Below are 10,562 nucleotides of genomic sequence, written 5' to 3'. Positions count from 1 at the left end.
CTGTATGTTTTGGAAAACTTTCCTTGGTTGGAACCGGAGCTCACCAACTCATTGGAGAGACTGTGTATCTGTGTATGTGCACAGTCTTCTGTGTTACATATCAGTATTGGATGTGGATTACGGGCATCCTGAGAGACTTGTTGTTCTGGGCAAGATGGCGCCGGCCAGCATCAACAAGTGATACATGGACACGTGAATCATATATCCTGACTGGAATAACGTGTTTGTAAGAGCAAACAGTCAGAATAAAGTGAGATGATCTGCTGATGATCCTGAATGTCTTGTTGAATGAGTGTTGATAGTCTGAGGCTCATCAATATTAACAGAGCTGCTGAAAATACTCTTTATTTCATCTCAATAGTTCCTGTTTTCACCTCATTTATTATGATGATGTCTTCACATCTCCTGTAAATTCACAGTTAAAGCTCATTTCATTGGTGTCAACAGACTGAGGCTTTTTCATGTATATTTGTTTTTTGTCTTTCAACTGTAGTCCTTACCATTATTTTTACTTAGAAGACTTTACATTACATAATTTCATTTTCCAAATGAAGGTTTTTAGTTGTTTTCTTCATTCATTCATGATGAAGTTTCTCTTATAGAAGTTACTCATAGTTATAGAGATTATTCTTCTCACAGTAACTTTGGTAACAGGGTTGATGAACGCGGTCAACACTGTACAGTTTGTGTCAAAACTGAGACAATGGATTCAGATTATTTTCTTGTCCTCCCATCATGCTGTTTAAAGGGTCCAGATGATGTCACTTCCTGTGTGTCGCAGTTTTAAGAAAAGCTCTTTTTTTAAAGGATGAAACTCATGTCAGAAATCACAGGGTTGAGTGGAACATGTAGGACAGCGATAATGCTAGTATTATAATGGTTTATTTAAAACTACAGTAGTTAAAGCCGCGGTCACTCGACGTTCAGCATGTTTTGCTCTCAGCAGTTTCTCTGGACACTGCAATGTTCAGGATATGATGTCACACTATGTGCATTTGTGTTATTTTTAAAAACATAAATTGAACATAACAAATCCTAATAACTAGATGCTAAGAAAGGTTGAAGTAGTTTTAACGGTTTTAAGGTTTCTGTTGTATTTTTATACCGCTGTAACATCCTAAAACATCCTACACATCCCCATAAAAGGTTAAAGTCAACTTGTAGACCAATGAGAAGTCCTCCCCGTGGTGGTGGTGGTGGGTGCAGAAGGTCCCACATCCTCCAGCTGTCTCCCACTCAGTCTTCCAGCGATAATAGTCCCTCATGTCACCAGAGAAAGTCGGTAGTCGTGCTCTTTCAAGGCTGATTTGAGGCGTGAGATTAAAGCTTCCTTTGGTCCTTCTGGGCTGCTTTGCTGTGAGAGAGGCCGTGTGTTCATGTTCAATGCCCCCGTGTATGTTTTGGGCTTCAACTTGAGATCGGCAGACATGTCAGGGAGAGCATCTCGTATCGGATCACCAACCGCGCTGCTCTCATCTCCCAGATATCTTTCTCTACCCTTCACTTGGTCTGCTCCGTCCTCCTCCAGTTTGTCAGACAACGCCAGGATCCTCTTCTCGAGCGTCTTGTGGCGTGCCCTGAGATCTAATGCCCTCGAACCAGGAACCAACTCCTTCCACTCTACCAGCATTTCTCTGAGTTCAATGACCTCTCTCTCAAGACCTCTATTTCTTAGTCTACGGTCCTTGACTGACTTCCGAGGGTTACCTTCCTCTTCCTCTGCCTGAGTGATGGCCGACTCAGCTGTTTTGACCTGCTTAAAAAACACCTCCTCTGCGTAGCTGGTCCAAAAGGTTTCCTGGGTGGCATTCTTTACCTCGAGGAACCTGTTCTCACACTCCGCTGTCTTTTCATCAATTTGGTTTGCAGATTCTATGACCTCCTCATCCGTTGACTCTCTCAGGGCTTCAGCATACTCATATCCCGCATCCATGACTTTAGAAAAGTCTGTCCTGAAAATCTTCCATTCACTGAGAACTTCAGTCGGTTCCAAGAGTCCCGGTTTGGTGAGAGTATGAGCCCTTTTGGTGAATGAAGCCTGTGCTCTTGATCGCACACTTTTAAGCTTTTCCAAGTCTGCCATTGATACTCCCTTTGTGTTGACTGGAGAGACGTCAATGCCAATGAGCACACGCGCTCCTTTATCCTTGATCAACGGGCAGTTTGATTAATGATAAACTTGGGGTCAGTCACAGAAGTGAGAGGCCAGCTGCTGATTTTGGGTTGATTGAGCTTCCTTAATGAAGCAGTCCGTGGCTGTTTTTTAGCTGCATTCAATCCAGTGCAGTGAACCATCGGTTTATAACTGTTCGGTTCTTTAAGAATATCCCCACCGAACAGGGCGTCAGGACAGGACACGTTGTTATGACTCAATGTGGTTTTTTATTTACTCTGATTTATTTTCCATAAACAGTTGATTTATCCACAAATAGCAGGTTATAAACCTGTAGAAATAGAAAGGCTATAGTAAACAACAATATTAATAGCCACATACATAATATACCATAAAATCTGAATATAAATAGACATTACATAATTTAATATATACAAATATAAATAAAATATAAATTTCAATATAGTCAGTATTTAATATTATAAATCTCATAATATACTTAGTGTTTAAACTGAATGACTAAAGCACATGCATCTAAACACAGAAATGCAACAATTTCACACACACTATATATACATCGATGTCAATGTTTCACACTAAACCAATAGCCCAAAGTGTTCTCAGTATATTGGCTTAAAGTGAAAAACAGTGAGTGTAGTTTTAAGTGGCATCGCTGAGCATAGTAATCCATTACCAATGTAAAGTGATTAACTACATTACCCATCCAGCACCGCAAACAGGAAGTAACTCGTGTGACAGTGAAACGCTCCAATTTCAAACATTTGCTTTTTTATAGCCACGGATACTATCGAGCCGACAACATTAACATCAGACCGCACACAAAGTTTTATCAGCGTGACCAAGTAACAGTTATCAAGCTCACTAATTTCGGACATATACAGCGGCAGAGCAAACAGACAACAAACTTAAACCGCAGCTAAATAGGTAGAAACAGCAGCTTACCGGTGGCGCATCTCTCCTGACGATACATCATGCCAAAACTAATACTCGCTCCCGCTTATATGCCCGCGCTCATTCATTACTGGATTCAACACACCAGTGTGGGATTTTACTGGTCCACGTTTCAACTTTTGACTGGTCCGTGCTTCAATCAGGTAAGTGAACCTCCCACCTATTATCCTGCGCTACATTTCCGCTGAACACCCGCGACGTAGTGAACGCGACAATGGTGGATGGATCTACATACAGATATAGGAGGATGTACAACTGTATTTATATTACTAAACAACGTCCTAGGATTATTAGTGGGGTTTTTTTCTATTAGGAGGCAAAGTCCTCACATTTTTTTTATATACATCAGATGCTAATTTATGTCCCTGGTACACTTAATAAACATTACATAAAAGAGACCAAATACAGTTCTATTTTGTATTTTTACACTATGTAATGTTCTATTCATTATAACCAAGCATGCAAGTTTATATTTTTACATTTATTACAAAATAACAACTAAAGGCAGTAACAATTTAAACAATATATTGTTGGGGAGAACAGTTCAGGATGCAGGGACCAGATATGTTTGAAAGAAGACCAGGAATCAAGATGTTCAATCAAATGGAGAGAATTTACTGAAGAATAGTTTGCAGTTTCATCGATAGAGCCAGCCACAGAGTCTCTCGAGGAGGCCAGACTCGACCTTACACAACATTTGATTAAATCATTGCCAACAGGTGGACTACTTCTGATTGGCAAAGAACACATATAGTCGAAGCAATTTCCCACACATGGATAGATAGGAGAGCATGTCACCATTAGTCAAAACAGTCGTCGCACAATTCCTAGATTTAGGACGGTGGTGACCTCGGGGGTTGTGGAAAGACGTCTTCGGGTCTGAACTATCCCATAACTCCAATACCAGAACGGCACAGAACATCCAACACACACACAAAAGCACTAGGGAATCACAGCTCCTTCAAGGTTGAAGAACCTTAACTATCAACAGGACAGACTACCAAAACATGCTGATAATACGTTCTTTCCTCGGGAAGGAGTACAAATAATATTCACTTTATTCCCTAGAGCAGGGGTCTCCAATCTCGGTCCTGGAGAGTTTAGCTCCAAATCCAAATAAACACACCTGACCCAACTAAACAGTGTCTTACAAGGCATCAGCTGTTCAAATAAACACTCCTGACCCAGCTAAACAGTGTCTTACAAGGCATTACCTACTCAAATAAACACACCTGACCCAGCTAAACAGGGTCTTACAAGGCATCAGCTGTTCAAATAAACACACCTGACCCAGCTAAACAGTGTCTTACAAGGCATTACCTGTTCAAATAAACACACCTGACCCAGCTAAACAGTGTCTTACAAGGCATTACCTGTTCAAATAAACACACCTGACCCAGCTAAACAGTGTCTTACAAGGCATTACCTGTTCAAATAAACACACCTGACCCAGCTAAACAGTGACTTACAAGGCATTAGCTGTTCAAATAAACACACCTGACCCAGCTAAACAGTGACTTACAAGGCATTAGCTGTTCAAATAAACACACCTGACCCAGCTAAACAGTGTCTTACAAGGCATTACCTGTTCAAATAAACACACCTGACCCAGCTAAACAGTGTCTTACAAGGCATTACCTGTTCAAATAAACACACCTGACCCAGCTAAACAGTGTCTTACAAGGCATTACCTGTTCAAATAAACACACCTGACCCAGCTAAACAGTGTCTTACAAGGCATTAGCTGTTCAAATAAACACACCTGACCCAGCTAAACAGTGACTTACAAGGCATTAGCTGTTCAAATAAACACACCTGACCCAGCTAAACAGGGTCTTACAAGGCATCAGCTGTTCAAATAAACACACCTGACCCAGCTAAACAGTGACTTACAAGGCATTAGCTGTTCAAATAAACACACCTGACCCAGCTAAACAGTGTCTTACAAGGCATTACCTGTTCAAATAAACACACCTGACCCAGCTAAACAGTGACTTACAAGGCATTAGCTGTTCAAATAAACACACCTGACCCAGCTAAACAGTGTCTTACAAGGCATTAGCTGTTCAAATAAACACACCTGACCCAGCTAAACAGTGACTTACAAGGCATTACTTGTTCAAATAAACACACCTGACCCAGTTAAACAGTGTCTTACAAGGCATTACCTACTCAAATAAACACACCTGACCAAGCTAAATAGTGACTTACAAGGCATCAGCTGTTCAAATAAACACACCTGACCAAGCTAAATAGTGACTTACAAGGCATTAGCTGTTCAAATAAACAGACCTGACCCAGCTAAACAGTGTCTTACAAGGCATTAGCTGTTCAAATAAACACACCTGACCCAGCTAAACAGTGTCTTACAAGGCATTACCTGTTCAAATAAACACACCTGACCCAGCTAAACAGTGTCTTACAAGGCATTAGCTGTTCAAATAAACACACCTGACCCAGCTAAACAGTGTCTTACAGGGCATTAGCTGTTCAAATAAACACACCTGACCCAGCTAAACAGTGTCTTACAAGGCATTACCTGTTCAAATAAACACACCTGACCCAGCTAAACAGTGTCTTACAAGGCATCAGCTTTATATTATAAACTATAAATGGTAAAATTGTATTTGTGTACACTCACAATAACAACAAATACCGTGGATTCAGGGAACAGATTATTTTGCATGCACTCCAAATGTTGTCTTCATTTAAAAAAGGTATTTCGTTTATTTAACGCAAAGTTTTCAATTTCAAAAGCATATACAAATTGTGTTCATATTTCCAACAAACGAAATTCCAAGCCAAAATAACGAAGTGGTAAAAAAAAAACCTTTGAGCTGCTACCATGCGAATTCAAACATTTCGCCCTTAGCGGTGACTACAACCCGCCAGGGGAACGGTAATTAACTAAACGTTCTAAATAAATATGCACATAAAGGCATATTTTCTACACATCACTATGACATGTCCAAGAGAAAATATCATCAATAACATCTTATTATCTTGTTATTATGAGAAAACGGTAACAGGCATGATAAGAAAGAGAATAAAAACGGTGCCCGTCACTGAAGCTAGATGTGATAGAGTTGTTCTCAACAATAAAAAAAACTGTCCAGATCTTGAACTGTTTTCATCCCAGAGATTTGTCTTTGAAAGGCTGCACAGAATGCGATCAATTGTTGTGGAAGGGCTGGAGACAAATCTTTGTTATATCTCCAGTACACGACGATGTACCTTTCATTTCCCCAAGCTGTGTGCTCACTAAAACTCCACAGGTGACTTTCAGGTCATTTAAAGTTTGATTCTGACATGACAAAACGGTTGTAGAGGTTCGGGTAAGGAAGGCAAGGAAGAGGACACAGGGGTCGGCTGAACTACTGACGTTTTTATTAATAAACTCAAGGTCGTTTCGTGTTCGCACTAGAGTGCACTTTTAACTCATAACATTCGTTGTCAACTCATAACATCCGTCGTCAACACTTCCGGGTTGCGTCCATCCGGGAACTCAATGCACGTCAGTAGTTCCTCCTCTCTCTTCCCGTCCTCCGTTTCTCCATGGCTCTTATACTCTCCCCGCGCCCATTACTGGAATGAGAGACAGGTGTAGGTGGTTTGTGTCTAACCCACTCACTTACCGCTCGTCTCCCGCCTTTCTCTCCTGCTGCAAACCTCGCTGAACCACGCCCCCTCTGCCACATACCCCCACCGCCCGTCTCAGGCCGGGGAGCCATCCGGCCTGCGGCCCCCCCCCCATTCCTGGAGAGGAAGTCAGCCACCGCCATCTGAACACCCGGCCTGTGGATCACCTTGAACTTAAATGGCTGAAGAGCTAGATACCAACGGGTGATCCGCGCGTTGGTATCCTTCATGCGGTGGAGCCACTGCAGCGGGGCATGGTCCGAACAGAGGGTGAACTCCCGCCCCAGGAGATAATAGCGGAGGGTGAGAACGGCCCACCTGATCGCCAGGCACTCTTTCTCAATGGTGCTGTACTTAGCCTCTCTCTTAGAGAGCTTGCGGCTAATGTACAGCACCGGCCGCTCCCCCCCCTCCATCTCCTGGGACAGGACCGCGCCCAACCCCCTGTCCGACGCGTCGGTCTGCAACAAAAAAGGGAGAGAAAAGTCAGGAGAGTGTAATAACGGCCCGCCACATAGAGCAGCCTTTACCTGAGTGAAGGCCTGCTGACACAGCTCCGTCCATTGGACCGTATCTGGCACCTCCTTTTTAGTAAGGTCAGTCAGAGGGCTAGTGAGGTCCGAATAATTGGGAATAAAGCGTCTGTAATATCCCGCCAGCCCCAGGAACTGCCTTACCTCCTTTTTGGTCTTGGGGCGCGGGCAGGTCGCAATCGCAGCAGTCTTATCAATTTGGGGACGCACCTGTCCATGCCCCAAGTGGAAGCCCAGATACCTCACTTCCACACGCCCAATCGCACACTTCTTTGGATTGGCCGTGAGCCCCGCCCCTCTCAGCGACCTCAGGACGGCCCTCAAATGCTGCATATGCCGCTGCCAATCATTACTAAAAATGATGATATCATCTAGATAGGCAGCCGCATATGCCGCATGGGGCCGTAGAATCCGGTCCATGAGACGCTGAAAAGTGGCGGGTGCCCCGAACAATCCAAAAGGAAGGGTGACAAATTGGTGTAACCCAAACGGCGTTGTGAAAGCAGTCTTTTCTTTGGACAATGGAGACAAGGGGATCTGCCAATAGCCCTTTGTTAAGTCCAATGTCGAATAAAAACGAGCCGTGCCTAGCCGATCTAACAGCTCGTCAACCCGAGGCATTGGATACGCGTCGAATTTCGACACAGCATTCACCTTGCGGTAATCTACGCAGAACCGGACAGAGCCGTCTGTTTTCGGAACTAAAACTATCGGGCTGGCCCAGTCACTGTTAGATTCCTCGATTACTCCCATGTCTAACATCGCGCTCAATTCGTCCTGAACCACCTTTTTTTTATGTTCAGGTAAACGATACGGCCGACTGCGAACTACCACGCCCGGCTCGGTCTCAATGTGGTGCTGAATGAGGTTCGTACGGCCCGGTAGAGGCGAAAACACGTCGGCGAACTCCGCCTGCAATGTTGTTAAATCAATGAGTTGGGCCGGTGAGAGGTGATCTCCCCCTGGGGCCAGAGCGAAGGATTGCGGTTTGATGTTCGCCTCTGGGCCGAGATCATCCTCTCCGCTAACCACCGACGCCAACATCACTGATTCGGCCTCATTCCATTTTTTTAGGAGATTGAGGTGATATACTTGACGCGCCCCTCCTCTATCGGACCGTATAACCTCATAATCAAGATCCCCGACTTGTCGTGCGACCTCAAACGGCCCCTGCCACTTAGCCATTAATTTAGAGCTAGACGTTGGGAGTAATACGAGTACTTTCTCTCCCGGTGAAAATTTGCGCAGCCTCGTTCCCCTGTTATACAGCCGGCTTTGGCGATCCTGGGCTTGTAACAAATTCTCCCGTGATAGCCGCCCCAACGTGTGGAGTTTTGTTCTCAAGTCCAGCACATATTGAATTTCGTTTTTGCCTTGAGAAGGTCCCTCCTCCCAAGCCTCTCGCAGGACATCCAGTACCCCTCGGGGCTGGCGTCCATAGAGGAGCTCAAAGGGGGAAAACCCCGTGGAGGCTTGTGGGACTTCCCGCACAGCGAATAAGAGGGGTTCTAACCACTTGTCCCAATTTTTGGCGTCATCCTGCACGAACTTCCGGATCATGGATTTAAGCGTGCGATTAAAGCGTTCGACCAAACCGTCTGTTTGTGGGTGATAGACGCTAGTTCGAATCGATTTAACGCCCAATAACCCGTACAGTTCGCGTAACGTCCGTGACATAAACGCCGTGCCTTGATCGGTGAGGATTTCCTTTGGAACCCCCACCCGGGAGATAAGACGGAATAGCGCGTCCGCAACACTCTTCGCTGAAATGGTGCGGAGGGCTATTGCCTCCGGATACCGCGTTGCATAGTCCACTATGACTAATGCAAAGCGGTGTCCTCGTGCGGATCGCTCTAATGGCCCGATGAGGTCCATCGCAATTCTCTCGAAGGGGACCTGCATTAATGGAAGGGGGCGCAAAGGCGCTTTTGGGGCGGCCAGGGGATTCACTAACTGACATTCCGGACACGCCGCGCACCACCTGCGCACATTGTCATGAATGCCTGGCCAGAAAAATCGGGTCATGAGACGATTCAGTGTAGCCGCCTGTCCCAAATGTCCCGCCATAGGATTCGTATGAGCCGCGTGGAAAAGCATTTCCCTGCGGCTCTTCGGAACTAATAATTGGGTCGTATCTATTTTTGTCTGAGCGTCTTGGGTCACTCGATACAACCGATCTTTTATAATGGCAAAATACGGATAGGAGAGCGGGCGAGCGGGTGGGAGAGCCTGGCCATCGATGGAACGGACCTGCTGAAATGCGTGTTTTAGCGTCTCATCCTGGGACTGCTCCAGAGGAAAGTCATCCCGGTCCGAGAGAATTAGTCTCTCGATCCCGGTCGGTTCCTCTGAGGCAGCAGCCCTGGGTCCTGGCTCAGTCTCACCCAGCTGGACTCGCGCCCCCTCCTCCCGTGCCTTTTTTCCCCAAGAAGCATCCACCCTTAAAGCCCCCAATAAAACCGGAAAAGCGGGCCAATTCGTCCCCAAAATTAGTGGATGCCGGAGGTGGGGACTAACCGCCACCTCAACTCTATGCTTTTTCCCCCGAAACTGAATAGAGATTGGGACCACCGGATATTCCACCACATCCCCGTGCACACACCGCACCTTAACCACGCGGCTTGTATCCAATGCCCCCGATTGAATCAGGCTTTGATGGATGGAGGTTTGGTTGCAACCTGAATCCACCAAGGCCTGATAAGTACCCCCCTCGATACTCACAGGTATTTGGTACTCGCCCGCCTGACCGGGGGTGACCTGGGGACCGTCCGGGACCCGGACCATCAGCCCCACCTCCATCACCGGGCACCGATCGATAAAATGGTCCGGGTCGCCGCAACGCCAACAGGCCAGCCCAGACCTACCCGCCGCTCCGGTGGCGGGGAGTGGGCTGGAGACTGGGCGCGGAGAGAGCGGAGCAACGGAAGGACTGTCGCCTCCGCCCGTCGTAGGCCCCGCCCCCCTAGGCGGGAACCTGGAGGACCCGAAGTAACCTTGTCCCCGGCTCCGGGGCGGGGCCCGAGGAGGTACTGGTGGTCTCGACCTAGGCAGAGGGACAGGGCGAGAGAGAGAGGGGGAGGGAAGAGAGAGAGGGAGAGAGTTAGTGATGGTAATGTCGCCGACCCCTGGGCACGCCACCATGTGGTCCTCCGCCAGATCGATGGCCGAGTCCAGCGACGTGGGTCGGTGGCACTGAACCCATTCGGCCGTCTTCTTGGGCAGCCGAGCGATGAACTGTTCGAGTACCACCAGATCGATAACTTGGTCCACGTCGCTTTCCTCGGCCCGGAGCCATTTGCGGCACG

Source organism: Gobio gobio (assembly GCF_949357685.1).
Source record: "Gobio gobio genome assembly, chromosome: 1".
Taxonomy (NCBI): domain Eukaryota; kingdom Metazoa; phylum Chordata; class Actinopteri; order Cypriniformes; family Gobionidae; genus Gobio; species Gobio gobio.
This window is presented reverse-complemented; position numbering follows the sequence as displayed.